This window comes from Mastomys coucha, unplaced genomic scaffold (assembly GCF_008632895.1).
Source record: "Mastomys coucha isolate ucsf_1 unplaced genomic scaffold, UCSF_Mcou_1 pScaffold21, whole genome shotgun sequence".
Taxonomy (NCBI): Eukaryota; Metazoa; Chordata; class Mammalia; order Rodentia; family Muridae; genus Mastomys; species Mastomys coucha.
In genome coordinates this window covers 13,690,186-13,706,925 of record NW_022196904.1, presented here as the reverse complement: position 1 = coordinate 13,706,925, position 16,740 = coordinate 13,690,186, and the positions used below count along the sequence as shown (strand labels likewise).

At 49.5% G+C, this 16,740-nt stretch overlaps 1 protein-coding gene across 1 annotated transcript in view; it reads left to right on the top strand.

Moving 5' to 3' along the window:
- The first annotated feature begins 303 nt into the window (after positions 1-303).
- Positions 304-16,740, top strand: part of Bicra (BRD4 interacting chromatin remodeling complex associated protein) — a 74,366-nt gene continuing 57,929 nt past the window's right edge. The window contains exon 1 of the mRNA XM_031384108.1: positions 304-483. The gene's annotated coding sequence lies outside the window, so the exon portion shown is untranslated. The remainder of the gene's footprint in view (positions 484-16,740) is intronic.

Below are 16,740 nucleotides of genomic sequence, written 5' to 3'. Positions count from 1 at the left end.
GGCGGAGCCGACACTCCATGTTCCCGCCCACAGAGTATGCAGCTTCTTATTGGCTTCCAGATTTGCTGCTCTAGCGCTCTTCTCTACGATTGGTTAGCTGCCACACTAGAGGCGGAGACTTCTGTGGCTCCTCCTCGTAGCTGGGCGGAGGGGAGGAAGAGGAGGAGGAGGAAGAGGAGGGGGGCGGGACACAAAACCAGCAAGGGTTTTTTTTTTTTTTTTTTGCATTTAATTAAAAAAAAAATTTTTTTTTTTTTTGCATACCCGAGGGGCGCTACCCGGAGCGGGGCGCGGGGCCGGGCCGCGCGGGGCCGCTTCGTTGCAAGGGCGGCGGCAGGCCCGGGCGCAGCGGAGCCCGGCCCCGCCATGCGATCAGGCAGTGCGCTGACCGGCCCGGCCGGCCGGCCCCTTCTGGGTCCTCCCTGTGCAGCCCGTGCGGGGCCGTCCCGGAGACCCCGCGCCGACGGCTGCTCAAACATCAGGGTGAGTTTCTCACAATGTAGCAATTTCTCTTTAAATCTCTTAACTCTCTCTACCTGCGAGTCGGGGCTGTGACAGGGCGCAAAAGCGAGGGGGGGAGTGGGGCTCGGCGGCGAGGGTGTGTGTGTTGGGGGGGGAGAGCCAGAGCTGGGGCCGAACCCACTCCCCCCGACACTCTACACTCAGCCCCCCAACCGGGGCGCAGCGCCCGCTGCCGCTGCTCAGGCTGGAATTTTTTTTTTTTTTTTTTTGTGATCGGCGCCCACCACTATCCTCACACCCCCATCCCAGGTCTCTCGCGCCAACGCCGCCACCCCGATGTTGCAGAGAGCTCCCCCTTCATTGCGCCCCGATCTCAAACCTTGCGCCCCGGTTCCCTCCCTGGTCCTTCCCGGGATACAATGCAACGGAGGAGAGGGGCGAGCGGGAACGTCCCACGGGGGGAGGGGCGGGGACCCCCCGCCCGCCTTGGGGACCCCCCTCCTCTCCTCGTGCTCCCCGCCTTTTCTGGGGAGAGCCAAGGGCCGTAGAAGCAGCTGGATCCATTTCCCCTCCTGTCGCGCGTCCCGTGCGTCCCCCTCCCCAAGTCCCTTTTGGGGTATCAGGGAGAATCGGGGGTCCTCTGCAGGCTTGTAGGGAGGGATGAACTGGGATGCGGGGCACTGGGTCTCCCCTCTCCATCGCCCCTAAACAATGAGAGGAGTTGACTTGGTTCTCCTATCCCCGGCAGAGAGCGTAGGGGACCCCCGCCCCCTCAGCTGGCTAGTCCTGCAGGAGGCCTGTTCCTAGGGATCAAAGGGAGGGAAAAGGACCCTCCACGCCTGTCACCTTCTGGGATTTGGGGCGGCCCCTGAACTCCCAACTCCGTGGGCCTAGGAATGGGAGGCACCAGGCCCAACCCGGGCACCGCGCTCCGGGTGGTGACCTTTAGACAAAGGCAGTCCTTTCCCCGGAGTGATCCCGGCCAGGTCCCTGCGAAAGGCGGCCAGGCCGCGGGCTTGGAGAGAGAGGATGGATGGATGGATGGATGGGTGGGTGGGTGGGTAGGTGGAGGAGAAGGAGGGAGGAGGAGGAGGTTTAGGACCATCTGGTTTTCCCATCGCCTTGGCTGCCCCACGCTGCTTCCTCGGCTCCTGTCACCGGCAGCCGCGGAGAGACAAGGGATCAGGGAGCTACCCAGCCAGGCCTTGGGCCTCCGCCAGCTCAGCCGGAGGACCAGGCGACGAGCCGCGGGAGGGCGCGGGCTCGGGAGCCCGCGGTGATTGGAAGGCATAGTGGCTCCTTCCTCTCCGCGCCCCTTTGTTTTGCTTTGTGGTTCTGAGCAGCTGAACGTCCCTGGAGGTGGGGTCAGAGGCTGCCGGGTCAGCTCTCCTGGGGAAGTCTTGATGACATGGGCCTTCTGAGGTCCCCAGCCAGTGTACTTGCATTTGGTACCCCACCCCCAAGTCTTAAACCTCCATCCCCTTTTGTCGATATTCCCAACGTAGTGTCAGAAAAATCTGGAGATGTGTGAACATCTAAGACTCCGGGATTGAAGTCAAGATATCTTTGGCACACAGCCCCTCTCCACACTTGGCACTCTAAGTCCACTCTGACCCAGCCCCCAAGATGAGGAAACAGGGGAAGCCACGCTTAGAGACCACCCCTTTCCTAGGCGGCCCCACGGGACTTATCAGTTGTTTACCTCAGTACCCTGCCTTCCTCTGTAGCTCCCCCACCTCCCAGAAACCGGAAATAACCACTCTCTACCCTGGATTGGTTACTGCTAAATGCCTTCCACCCTGGCTACAGTCTGAGGAGTGAGCACTATGAATGGTCCCGTTTTCCAGGCAGGCTCACTGAGGCCTAGAGTAGTTAAAGGACTAGTTTAAGTTCACACAATTGGGGTCACTTTGAACCCCAATTCACAATATCCTAGAGTTTTATACAGCTTAGCTCAAAACCAGTTGGCTCTCACTTTGTGTTACTTTGTCCCATTGACTTAAGTGAACCTGAGTTTGGAAGACATCTGCCAGATGTTTTCCGTGCAGAGCTGGCTTGGCCGAGGAGGATGAGGGCTCTGCTCCATGGGTCATTTCACCTGTGTCTGGTGTGTGTCAGGACAGGGCTAGCTCAGGTCTAGCTGGAGGAAGGCTGGGCATCGCTTGGGACCCAATGCCACCATCACCTACCCCTTCATCTGATTGCTGTCATTGGACTTTAGGCAGGGAAGCTGACCTGATTGTCTGACTGGGACTGTTGTAGTAGTTTCTGCTCCTCTGGCCTGGGACCCACGTGGTGTCTTGATACAACTGTCAAAGAACTTGAATCTCACACCAGCCCTAACCTTACTTAGGCAGGTCTGTAACCTGCTTGGCTCTGTCACCTCCTCACAACATCCTGGAAGTTCTTTGACCTGACTTGGAGGTAGGGAAAGGAGGAACAATTTATTTAGTCTTAGATGTTTGAGATAAGGATGACCTGTGTGGTGGAGGGGTGTTCCATGCTAAGGTGAGCAGAGAGTTAGAGAATACAGTAAGCAATGGCTAGGGTGTGCTCGCTGGAGGAAAGCTTACTGTCCCCATTAAGGGAGGTGGAATGGGTGGTGTCCTTTTTACAGGAAAGTAAACCAAGTATGTGCTCCATGGCTAAGTTGTGCTGGCGAAGTAGCAGGGGCTAGTGGTGGGAGGGTTTGTCGTGAGGTGAGTAGGGTTGTTGCTCCCCCACTGATCTCTTCCTTTCGTAAGGATAACATAATTTAAGGGTTAGGTACACCAGGAGGAGATGGGGAACACTGACTTTAGAGATTCAGTATGGCTGAGAGGAAGTGCCCATTTGGGGAAGATGGGAGAAACTTAAACTAGACCTAAAGAGGGACAGTCCTATGTCTTGCCTCCTGTGTGCTTGCTTGGTTGCTTTCCTTCCCGGAAGCCTCTGCCACCTTTGCGAACTTTCCCTGGGATATTGGGCTAGGGGTTCCCATAGCTTACCTACAGAAGGACCAGGAGTCAGCATCAAACCTTTGGGTCACAGGGAGGATGGGGGAAGGAGGATAGGGTATATGTGGGGTTTCCTAGTCCCAGGGCCAGCTCCCCCTCCTCACTCCTGAGGCTTCCTTGACTCCTAGTCTCAAGAATGCAGAGGGCGTCTGGGGGGTGGGGGGGATGTTAATTGGAAACAGAAAAACATGGCATTCTTTCGAAGGAGCTTGGGCTTCAAGCAGCCAGGCCTGCTGTCCCCCTCACCCTCCTGCAGGTCAGGAGCTGGGGTGGGAGGCCCAAGTCATCTCATCCTGGTCTCCTCCCCTGATTCTTGGATGCAGCCCAGGAGGAACCTTGCACCTGGCTTCCTCTCCCCAGCAGGGTCATACACCCCCCTTTACCCTCTTCACTTTTTTTTTTTTGTGTGTGTGTGTCCCCAGCTATGAAAGATACGGGGCCATACCGTAGCCTCAAGCAAGGTTGGGAAGTGCTGAATTGAGTGGTCCCTAAGGAGTCCCACCCCCAATTCCTTCTGTGCCTGTAGCAACTCCTGTTTAACTGTTCCCAATTGATTGAAGCCTTTGTGTCTCCAGGACAGACAAGGTCCCCCGTGAGAGGGCTTGAGGAGCTTTCCAAAGGCATTTTAGTTTGGGGACAATGAATTTTGTGTATGAGTAATATGTATTCAGGTGGTGGCTGGGGAGGCAGAGTGCCTTTGTTTCTTCAATTGTTTCCAGCTAAACTTGCTAGGGGTTGGGGGGTGGTGCAGGGGGACGACTGTTGGGGGATCAGCCCTAGGATCAATGCTTTTGCTGGGAGCCAGGTCAGCAGAGGAGAGTTGCTGGGCGCCCTGCAGCAGGACTTGATTAGTTCTGCCTGAGAAACTCCAAGGAGGAAGTTTGAGCTGTTTTGCTCTGTCCTCCCTGCTTCTGATTTTTTATTTGTTTTGTTTTTGTTTTTACTTTTATTTATGTATTACCTCCAATTGCTGAGATTCTGTCACAGCAGATTTGTTGTTGTTGTTATCAAGACAGGGTTTCTGTGTGTAACAAATCCTGGCTGTTTTAGACTTGCTTTGTTGACCAGGCTGGCCTTGAACTCACAGAGATTCACCTGCCTCTGCCTCCGGAGTACCCGGATTAGAGTGTGCGCATCTGTGCCACACCTGGCGAGTTTCATTTTCTTAAGTGATAAATATCTAAAGGACAGATTAAAAAAAAAAACACCTGAAACAGAAAGTTATGGTTGTTCTCCTGCCTTCCGTCCTCCTCCCAGCTTCCTCCCCTCAGCTTCCTCTGTGGAGATGACTTCTCAACTCTGGGCGAGCATGTACGCTTGTCTCCCAAGAAACTCATTTTGTACAACATGTACCACATTCCATTGTTCAGCCCTTTGCTTTTTCACGGTATCTTCCTAGAACACCTTCTGTGAAGTTTTTCCATCTTTTGAGGAGCTCTGTGGTATTCCACTAGCTAGACTAAACTTTGTTTCCTGTGATGATGTGGCTGTGTTACCATGTATTATTGTTAACCTTCTGGATCAAGGCCTGGGATTTGTCTTCTGGTAGCTTTCAGAGATGTCTGGGATGCTGCCCTGTAAGGAAGTTGTTGTCCATCCTGGCTGTTCTCATCCCGACTGGCTGCTGAGCTGCCTTAACGAGCTCAGCAATATTTCTGTCCCAGGACATCTTTGCTTTATTCCTCTGCTCAGAGCCTGTATCACACGTGTAGTCGTGCAGGGCAGAACCTGGGCTCTGGAATCCAGCTGTGGGGCTGAATATCATGTCTGTAACTTGCTGCCCAAATGGGGCTTGCTGGCTCTAGTCCTGTTTCTCCTCCTCCATGAAACCCAGGACCAGCCTTAACCGGTAGCTGTGAGGAAATGCAACTCGGGTGAAGTTCATGAGTCACTGTGTCTGGGGTCTATAACCATCTAAGCCAGTTCTTTTTCCAAGCAGCCTTCTCAACCTAGCTGGGCTGGGAATTCTATAATGGATAGACACATAACAGGGTGCCAGATTTCTCAGTGCTGAATCTGGAATCCAGGGTCTCATTGCATGCTGATGAGTCATACCTTTAGCCCCTGGCTGGGGGATTCTGGGCAGGGGCTCTACCACTGAGTCCTACCTCCCTGACACATCTTTTATTTTAAATTTTGTTGCCCACACAGTCCTTGAACATTTTAAAAAATATTTTTATGTGTATGTCTAACCATGGTTGTGTGTCTATGAAGGTCAGAGGACAACTTCACCTTCCATCTTGTTGGACGTCAGGTCTCTTTTACTGCCCCTGTTCTGGGTAATCCAGACTAGTCAGCCCTAAGGCTTAGGGAAGGCTCCTGTCATAGGAATGCTGGCATTACAGATGCTCGACACCTTGTTTGGCTCTTACATAGGGTTCAGGGACCAAGTTCAGATCTGCCTTGCATAGCCATCTCCCTGGTCCCAAGGTTTTGTGAACCTTTTTTTGTTCAGCTCCCCAGTAGCTAGGATGACAGCTCTGTGCCATGACATCCAGGTCTTAATATCTTACACAGGCTGTGCCCTTGAACTCCACCCAGGTACCCCTTCCCCGCCCCCCCTGAGCATTAGCACGATATTTTACTTTGTGTGTATAGGAACTTATGAGTGTGTATGTGGTAAGTGTGCGTATGTGCACATTTGTGTGCAAGTGCAGAGGCCAGAGGGAGGTCCCAGGTTTCCTGCTTTTTCATTTATTCCCCTTACCTTATTCTTTGAGACGGGGACTCTCAGCCTGAAGCTCGTCGGCAGCCAGGAATCCCTGTGTTCTATCTCCCTCCATTCCTGTCTTTCAGTGTTGGAGCTCTGCATGGCCATACCTGGCGTTTTAATTCCAGTTCAGGGATCTGAACTCAGGTCTTCATGCTTGCACAGAGTACACTTTAACCAGCTGAATCGTCTCCCCAAGCTACAGTCTTGCACTTAATTATGTATTTGTTTATTGTGTGCGTGGGGGTGCAGGAGTAAGTCTAGCATTTATTATGTTTGTTTTTGTTTGTTTGTTTGTTGTATGTGTGGTGCAGGAGTGTCACACAGTGCATGTACAGAGGTCTGAGGACAATCTCCAGAGGATTCGGTTCTCTCCTTTCACTATGTGAGATCTGGGGATTAAGTTCAGGTCATCAGGCTTGGCAGTATGTGTGTGGTGTGTGTGTATTTAAAGTTTTTATTTTTTAATTTTCTATATAGGGGTCTCACTATTTAACCCTGGCTGGCTTCGGACTTGCTATGTCGACCAGTCTGGTCTCAAACTCATAGAGATCTGCCTCCTGAGTGCAAGGATCAAAGGTTTGTACCACTAAGCCTGACTGGAAAAGTCTTTCCAGCCAGAGGGTGGGTTTATTAATGGTGCACTCATCTTTAAAAGTGTTGGTAATTATATTTATTTATGTAGAGGTTAGAGGGCAGATTGTAAGGAGCCATCTACCATGTGGTTCTGGGAATATAATTCAGGCCATCAGGCTTGGTGGCTTGTGCACTGAGTCATTGCAGCAGGCCAGGTATTGGCACTTGAAGTGGAGGGCACTAGGCATGGTGGTCACATATCATCCAGCTTCAATCGACTTCTGGGTGTCACATATCATCTAGCTTCAATTGACTTCTGGGTAACAGAACTTCCCTCTCCTTGGATGGCTGTGATGTTTAAATGGCTGAATTGCACAAGGCTTCCAGTGTAAGCCTCACCTCTGAAGCAGGCTCCTGGGCTCACTTTGTTATAATTATTTTCACATTTTGATTTTTTAATTATTTTTATTTTTAAATTACATAGATGTGGGAGGTGGTAGGATTTACACATGTGAGTGCAGTGCCCAGGAAGGACACTATACAGTGTCCCCTAGAGCTAGAGTTAATTTTGAGCCAACTGAAGAGGGCGCAGAGAATTGAAGTTGGTGAATTCAAGTCTTCTGGACATACTTTTAACCCCTGAGCTTTCTCTCCGGCCCAGATTCTCATTTTCTTTCTTTTTTTCTTTTTCTTTTTTTTTTTTCTTTTTTTTTTTTGAGACAGGGTTTCTCTGTGTAGCCCTGGCTGTCCTGGAACTCACTCTGTAGACCAGGCTAGCCTCAAACTCAGAAATCCACCTGCCTCTGCCTCCCAAGTGCTGGGATTAAAGGCATGTGCCACCACTGCCCAGCCAGATTCTCATTTTCTATTAGAGAAATTTGAAAGCAACTACTCAGAGTTCAAAATAGCATAGCCTGCCCAGATGTTCCTGGAACCATTTTTTTTTCCTGATTCTTTTTCTTTTTGGTCTGTTACCCCTTCTCCACACTGCATAAGTCATTTTTAACTTTTGCTGGGGTGTTTCTACTGACTTTTCAGTGGGATCATATTCAATCACATGGTGTTATTTGTTGTATTGTTTCTGGGGTCCAGACTCCATTTCACCTTCTCCAGGAGATGGCCTGTGCTTTGAGAAGTGGGTGGCAGCATTAAGTCCATTTCTTAGGTGAGGAAAGCAGATCACAGGTCATGAGGGTATGGGCTTGCTTATCCATTCTCTGAGTTCCCCATTTTGGGACATCAGAGATTTCTCTGTCTTGATCTCACCCTATGGGCCGTTGTCTGATTTTCTAGGTTTGGGGGTTCATACCTTGGGTGTGTGGAATGTAGGGGACAGGTGCTGATGCTGTCAGAAGAAATTGTTCCCGTTTGTTAGGCCTGGTGGTGTGTTCCCAAAATCCCAGCTACTTGCAAGGTTGAAGCAAGAGAATCCTGAGTTTAAGTCCTACCTGTGCTCCAGAGGAAGCTCAAGGTCAGGCTGAGAAACTTAGTGAGACTTTGTGTTAGAAACAAAAAGGGATCTGAGGATGTAAAGTATCAGTAGAGTGCCTGGAATCTCCTATGAGAGACTGGGGCTGAGACCCAGCAGCATGTGAGAGGCCCTGATTTTGATCCACATGCACACACAAAACAAATACATTAAAGAAAAAGAAGAAGAAGAATTGTTCTCATGAAGGAGAGTGGAGGAAGGGGGCAGTAGCCTCTGCATGGTAGTATGTCCCTTGGATGCCTGGGTCAACTGCCTGGGGTTTAGTTAGACCAGGCTCTGCCCGTTCTAACTCTGGCTAGGTGACAGGGCTGGTCTTTTCCTTAAAACCTAGGGTAGGGAACCAACCCCATTGTTAACCTCAGTCTTGTGTGACCAAGTGTTCTGCATGTGCCAGGCTCCTCACCAGCACTGGGAGTGAAATATGTTGGGGGACAGAGTCACTCTTTCTGTGGTTTGATTGGGTCAGAGAAATAAATGGTTGATGACTCAGGAGACCCTCTACCACACACACCCCTCCAGCCAGCCTCAGCTGCCTTTGCACCCTTCTGTGGCCAGCTCTGTCCTTCCCTCTGCTTGGAGGGAACTCATGATTCTTTGGTGACCCTTCCCTAGTTCCTTCTCTAGCAGGCTCAGGGGCCCAGTGAGCTAAGATACCTGTCTAATGCTATGGGACTGTTGTTAATGACCCTAGGGACTTTGAAAGAATCTATGGGGAGTCTTGCTATCTCAGCATCCCAGAGTACCTAAAGATGAGGTCCCCCTTGTATCCTGAACCAGGTGTGGGCACTTCTGCAGCTTGTCTGTCCAGATTCATGGTGGGTTGGCTTCCACAGCTTGGACCCCACCAGTGCACTAGACCTTAACTTTTCTCTGCCTCTTCTGGGGTACACATAGTGCCTTGACTGCTTGGCAGAGTGGGGAGAGGTCTTCTCAGGAGGCTTGGTAGCTCCCAAGGCTCCTCATGCTGGCTTCTGTACTTCATGTTTTCAGTTATTTAAATTGAACAAGATGGGTAAATACAGTGCAGTAAGATGCTTTGAAGCCTGGCATGATGGTACACATCTGTTGTCCAGCACTTGGAAGGCTGAAGAAGGAGGATTGCGAGCTAGCCTGGACTACAGAGCAAGACTGTCTCAGAACAAACACCCTAAAAATCCCAGTGTCTTAACACATGCTTAAATCCACTTGGTAGATGGAGGCAGGAAGATCAGGAATTCAAAGCCATCTTCAGCTGTGTAGCAAATTTGAAGCCAGCCTTGGGTACAGAAGACACTACCTCACAAAATAAAACAAATATGAACAAGCAAAAGTGGATCAAAAGTACCTTCCTGGTTTGGAGAGATGTATCTCTGAAGGTACTTCTTCACAAGCATGTGGACCTGCGTTAGAATCCCAGCACTCACATCAGAGGCTGGGCGTGGCCACTTCCATGTCAGTAACCTAGGCATAGGGCACAGTTGGTGCTGGGGGCATTATATCCAGGCTTATTGGCTGCTCTAGCTCCAGGTTCAATCAGAAACCCTGCCTCAAAAGAAAAGAGTAAGGCAGATGCCGGACAGTGGTGGCATGTGCCTTTAATCCCAGCCCTTGGGAGGCAGAGGCAGGAGGATCTCTGGGAGTTCGAGACCAGCCTACAGCCAGGTCTACAGAGCAAGTTCTAGGACAGTCAGGGCTACACAGAAACCCTGTCTCAAAAAAAAAAAAAAAAAAAAAAAAAAAAAAAAAAAAAAAAAAGGAAGAGGAGGAAGAGACAGAGGTGGAGAAAACAGAGGTAGAGAAGGCATCTTCAGCGGCAGAGAGTGATGGAGCAGGGCATTGGCACACAGATGTACACAGACACAAAATACACACACAGGGTAGGGTCTGGCTCAGCTTCCCTAGGTGTGAACAAAACTCTGGGTTTAATCCCTGCTATCTCAAACTGAGCATGGTGAAGCAAGCTTATTATCCCAGCACTTGGGAGATGGAGGCAAGAGGATGAAAAGTTCAAGATTATTCTCAACTTCATAGAAAGTTTATGTCCGGCCTGAGTTACATGAGCCTCTGCTTCAAAGTAACATATAAACACCTTGGATAAGCCATCTTCAGAGAAATAACATTCATAAACTTCTAGTAGATGGTTAATTGTTCCACTTTAAAATTTTATTGTTGCAGTGTGTGTATACACATGTCATGGTGGAGATGTAAAGGTCAACAGACGACAGTGTAGTCTTTATTGTGTGTTCAGGACTCGAACTCAGATCTCCATGTCTGTGCAGCAGTCACCTTTACCCACTGAACCATCTCACCAGCCCTAACTGTTCTGTTTCATTTCTGTTGCTGTTAATTTTTTGCTGTGCCTAACTTATAAGTTAGACTTTCCCTATATTGTCTATATATTCTCATTTGTTATTGGTATAAATAAGTGATAGATTAATTGGGTTAATTTATATACTAATTAACATATGTGAAAGACCATATCAATAGTGACTGGAACCATCCTCTAGATGTCTTGGACTTTTTGCTCCTCAGGTAATGGAGAACTGCTGCAAATCTTCCTTGTTATCATTTCTTGCTGGGGTGTAATTTACATACAATAAAATATACGGAGTCCGCGCTTGTCTTCTGACAAGTCTTAGCCAGAGCATGTGTAGTGTAAGTCACACCTCATCAAGACACAGCACATTCCTGGCCCCACCCAGCTAGCACCCTCCCAGCTACCGTCCCTGATGACTGTCATCCTGGCCACAGCCAGTGTTTCACAGCTGTGGCATGCCACCTGTAGAGTGTTATACTTCAGCATGTTGGTAGACACAGGGTCTCATGTAGTTTGTCACTCCTGCTCCCTCCTAAGTGCCAGGATTACAGGCAAGCACTGCCATGCCTGGCTGTCCTTCAGGTTGAGTGCTTTCTACGTGTGTTTATGACATGAGTTAGTATGTGTGCAGGCATGGACTTGCCAGTGCATATATGTGTATGGAATTCAGTACAACCTGGTGTGCCCATCCTTGCCTTCCACCTAGTTTGAGGTAGTGTTTTTGTCTTGTTTTGCCAAGGTAACAGGCTCATGAGCACTCAGGGATTCATGTGTTCCCACCTCCCATCTTACCACAGGATCATGGGAGTTGCAGATGTGTGCTACTGTGCCCACCCTTACTTGGGGCGGGGTCAGTGGTGGTCAAATTCAGATCCTCACACTTATTCAGCCAGCACTTTACTTACTAAGCCATTTCGTCAGCCCTGGGGTGAGCACATTTCACTCAGTATCATTCTTTGCAGACCCACAGCATAGATCAGGGGTATGTGGTATGTAGCTGTCCACATGAACATGTGTATCCCTTTGGATGGAGGCCAGAGGTTAACAGCAGATAGTTTCTCAATACCTCCACTTTTTTTTTTCCTTTAAATTTTATACTTAACATTTATTTTGTGTGTGTATGAGTATAGGCACGCATGTTTCTTGGTGTGTAGTAGATTCCAGGCAGGTGCTCTACCACTGAGCCACACCCCCTAGCCCCTCACTGGGGGATTCTAGGCAGGGGCTCTACCACTGAGCCAGCTTCCAGCCCTTCACTAAGGGATTCTAAGCAGAGGCGCTACCACTGAGCCACGCCCCCAGCCCCTCACTGGGGGATTCTAGGCAGGGGCTCTACCACTGAGCCACACTCTCAGTCTTCCCTTTTCTTTATAACTTGGGACAGGCTCTCACTAAGTTACTCTGACTGGCAATTAAATTGCAGTCCTACTTTGGTCTCTTAAGTGCTGACATCATAGGCTTCTGTCAGGCTTGGCTCGAGGCTCACTATTTTGTTAGAGTTCCTGGCTTCTTACTTGGATGAACAGAATTTTCTGGTGTCCACTCAGACCTTTTTCTTCCTGAGTATGTCCCTTTCCATGACTCTGTACTTTAACTTAGATTTAAAAAAAAAAAAGTTTCAAGTTAAATTTGTGTCTGTGTATTTACACGCGCACCACTTTGTGTATTGAGGTCAGGTGACAAACTTCTCTCCACCATGTGGTCCACAGAGATGGAATTCAGGTGGTTAGGCTAAGTGGCCAGCGCCTTTACCTGCTGAGCCATCTGGCTGGCCCTTACTCTGTTAAGAAGCCTGGAGCTAGCTGTGCCCCCTTTTGTTGCTGGAAAACATTGAGCCAACTTCTATGCCTAAATAAATATCCCCTCACCAACATAGCAGAAGTACAAGATAGTTAATTACCTCAGTGCAAATATAGGGAGGGACAGGGGTGTAAAGGCTTGTATCCCTTCTGTGTCTTCCTCCCCTAGCTGCCTTTCAGATACCACATGTGCACTCGCTGTCACTTTTCTGTCTCATGTTCAGTCGCTCACAAGACACTGCTTGGCTCAGAAGTAGAGCATTTTGCTTTCCCTTTCAAAAAACCTTTTATCACATTTATTTACTGATTTGTGTTTATGAAGAGGGAGTGCATGCCATAGCACATGTGTGGAGATCAAAGAACAATATACAGCGGTCTTTTTTCTTATTTTACCCTGTGGGCCTTGGGGTCGAACTCATGCTGGCTGCAAGCACCTTTTACCTGCTCAGCCATTTTACCTGCCAGTAGAATATATTTCTCAATGCCTGAGACCTGGATTCATCCATGGCAGTGGAGTAATGTTTTTTTGGTTTTGTTTTTGGTTTTGTTTTTTTCGGGGGAGGTGGTGGTAAATGAGGTGAAGTAGTTGAAAGAAATCTACAGTTTTAAATTCCCAGGTTACTTCAGGCCATCTGTCTGTTCCAGAGACAGAGAATTGGCTTCTCCAAAGTCCCGTGCCAAATTGCTATTAGAATTGAGATTTCATGGTAGTTAATTCTAATACTGAAGTGTCCATCTTCTGGCCTGTGGTGTATGGCCTGTGGCGTATGGCCCGTGGCGTATGGCCCGTGGTGTATGGCCCGTGGCGTATGGCCCGTGGTGTATGGCCCTCTCTGCTATGGTGAGGCTGGACTTTGCCTTCCAGGCAGGTAAGGAAGAGGTTCTGGATCCATATCCCCGGACTGGTTCAGGACGAGGCTTCCATCTGGCTATGCACCCTGGCAGGCTTCTTGAAGCTGAGTGTTCTCTGCCAGCATTGGTTACCGTGGCTAGCAGTAAGAAGATGCCCTTAGCCTGAGGTGTTTTGATCAAAGCCACCAGGAGCTTTTCAAGGGAGGATGGGCCTGGCAGATGGAACTGGACATGAGTGTTGTGGTTCTGTGGATGGAAAAGGAGTTGGAGAGCGAGTATCTAGCATGAGCCAAGGCCACAGGGATGAGTAGCTCATAGGTGAACATGCACATGGTATGGGGGGCAGCCCTTCCATAAGAAAGCTCAGACACCTCTGGGTTGGCAAAGGGAGGCAAGGGTGAGGGTGTGTGAGGGCAGCTCCCAAAGAAGGGACTCACCTGGCTGAGAATCAGTTTGTCCTTTCCCATGCTGTATATTTGTGGGAGGAGAGTCTCGCCTAGGTGTGAAGGTCAGTGTCTCCTCCTGAACAAAGTAGGGAGTTCCCAGAAGCCTCTTGGCTCAGAGGGACCAGGGTCAGGTTTCCTGGGTTAGAGCAGGTGTTCTGAAAGCTCTGGGTCAGGAAGGGAACCCAGGAAGATGGGAGGATGGGCCCTGTGGGGAGGCTCAGTGAGGCTGGAAGATAGAGTTCAAGGCCATCCTCAGTTTTATAGCAAACTCCCTAAAATCCTGTCTCAAGAAAAGTCAGGGAGTAGGCAACAAGGTGGCTCTATAAAAGATCCTTGCTGCCAAGCCTGACCACCTGAATTTGGCCTATGGGATCTACATGGTAGAAGGAGAGAACGAACTCCCCTCCCCCTCTACCGGTTGCCCCCTGACTTCCACATCGCACACTGTGCAGGCCACGTGTGCACATACATACACACATAAATATAAAGGGGGGGGGAAGGAATGAGTGAGGACTGCTTGGGTGGGTAGAGGGCAGGCGGAGGCAGCTAGAAGACTGGAAAAAACAGTTTTGCCACCTCTTTTGGCCGTAGGTTCTCTGAGGTAGAGAGCTCTGTCCTTCCATCCAAAGTTCTTGTACCTGGCTGCCTTCCCTGACTTTATCTCCTGCCCTTTAATCTGCTTTCCCCACACCCAGGCTCCCAGCTCCTCCACTCTCACCTGCCTCGACTGGGCTGTGCCCAGGGCCACTTCCCCATGCTCTACTGCTGGCTCCTTAAGCAGGTGTCGCCCACAGCTCCTGCCCTGTTGGCACAGAAGTCTTTCCTACAGGCCCTCGGGACCTAACACATAATTCAGTCTGTACTTACTAGGCAGAAGAGGCTACACCCAACTTTCACACAGGCTGTGGGTGTAGAGGTTTCTGGAGTGTGCAAGAGGAAAGGGTGATGGAAGGTTCTGGAAGAGGCAGGGGAGTGTGGGACTGAGTTGAGGAGAGCAGCTTTCTCACAGGTTGTCTGCTGGGGCGCCTGGGAATAACTGAGGCCACGCCAGTGGAGAAAACCACTTAAGATTTCCTGCCTGGCCTGTGTCAGGGGCCTTTGTTTCTTTGTGCCTTCTATACGCACATGGTAATTCTGGGGTCTTTAGATTCCTTTTAGGGGTCAATAGAAAAGCACATCTATAACTGTATACCCTTCAGGTTTTTTCTTCTGAAACAGGGACTCTCTATGTAGCTAGATAGGCTTACCACAGACTCACAGTAATGCCCCTGCCTCTGCCTGCTGAGTGCTGAGATTAAAGGCATGTACTACCATCCCTGGTCCAATTTGGGGAAAGGATTTTGTGCTCCTTTCAGTGAGACAGGAACTCCTGTAGCCCAGTCCTTGACCTCAGAATATAGCCAAAGATGATCTTGAATTCCTGAGCCTTCTACTCCCAAATTAACTGCTGTACCCAGTTCATGCTCTGTTGGGAATCAAACCTAGGTCTTTGTGCATGCTAAATAAGCACTCTACCAGCTGAGCTCTAGCCCAGCCCTGCCTAAGGGCTTTCTCTAGAATCTAGATTATGACAACCTGACTTGGCCCTCCCTGGTCTATGTCTGGGATAGACCTTTTTGGAAAAGACTTGGAATATTGCACTGTTACAGTTGCATTTAGGAGTTTGGTTCAGAAGTGCCTTATTTCACAGAGGAGGAAACTGAGGCATGGAGATGTTCACTGCCTTGCTGGGTATCATTGTCGTTGTTGTTGTTGTCCTCGTCATCATCATCATAGTTGTCATCATTATCACAACACACACACCTTGCCAATGTTTTATTCATAAGTTATGAGACCAGGTCCTAGTTCTCAGGTCCAAGGCCAGAAAGCCCAAAGCCACTTTGGAAAGTAGCTTACTTCTCTTATCCCCACTTGCCCCTGAACCACAGTCGGTGCAGTTCAGAAGCTCCTGTCCCTTGTCCTTAATGCCTTGGTAACCTGTGGTTACGGAAATTGACCCATGGTCAACAGCCTCCTGGAGTCCTTAGATATATATGAGGGCACCTCCTCCTCCTAAGGGCTGGTGACAGATTGCTGTGCAGAGAGCAAAGGCCCTACCCTCCCAGCTTGGTTTCCAGCTAGAGAGCTCTACTGCCTTCTTGGTAATCAGAAGGATGACACTCTGGGTCACCAAAGCTCTGGGCTCCTCCTCACAAGTAATTGATGTTGTAGACATTTCAAAATTCATTCCCTGGCCACCCCGTGTATAGTGGCTCTTGACATTAAGGGACAGTTAAGGCAATCCAGGGGCATCTGCCCTGTGATTGGGGTAGGGGTGGGGAATGTAGAATTCAGTTTTGGATTGACTGCTGATCCACACCACCCCCTGGGAGGGTGGCTATGGAATTTAATTCAGCTGTGGGATTTAGTTCAGATGACTTAAGGACCCTGCCAGTTGCTCTCTGTCTCAGCTGTTGTTGCTGTTATTATCATTGAGATTTTGAGACTTGATACTGTACCTGCCCTGAAATAGACAAGGTTGGGCTATAGTAGCTCAAGGGCTGACACACTCCTTGGAGAACCTGGTAGCCTGTGGGCTCTGAAACGCGTGTAGGCAGGTCTTAGTGGTATTCCTTCTTGCCTTTCCTATGGAAAGGTGTATCTTGGCTCACAGTTCAAGGATGACACCCAGCAGGATGGAGTAAGCATGTGGCAGGAGCGTGAGGCTGCTGCAGTCGGTCACATTGTCTACACAGTCAGGAAGCAGAAAGAAGTGAACACTGGCGCTTGCCTCTCTTCTCTTTTTTATTCAGTTCAGGCCTCCAGCCCAGGCAGTGGTGCTCTCCACATTTGGGGTGAGTCTTCCCACCCCAGTTAAGCCAGTCTAGGAACACTCACCGTCTCAACCTGGAATCCTGTAATTCTAGATTGTGAAGCTGACCATCACTATCAGCCATCAAAAGTTCACTCTGTCAGCTAAACACCCAAAGATACCAATTAAAACAGATTTTCTTATACTTATCTATATGAATGTCAGTGATGCTCACGCCATAGCACAGTGTGGAGGTCAGAGAAAAGCTTGCAGGAGTCAGTTCTCGCTTTCCACTCTGTGTTCTAAGATTTGAATTCAGATTG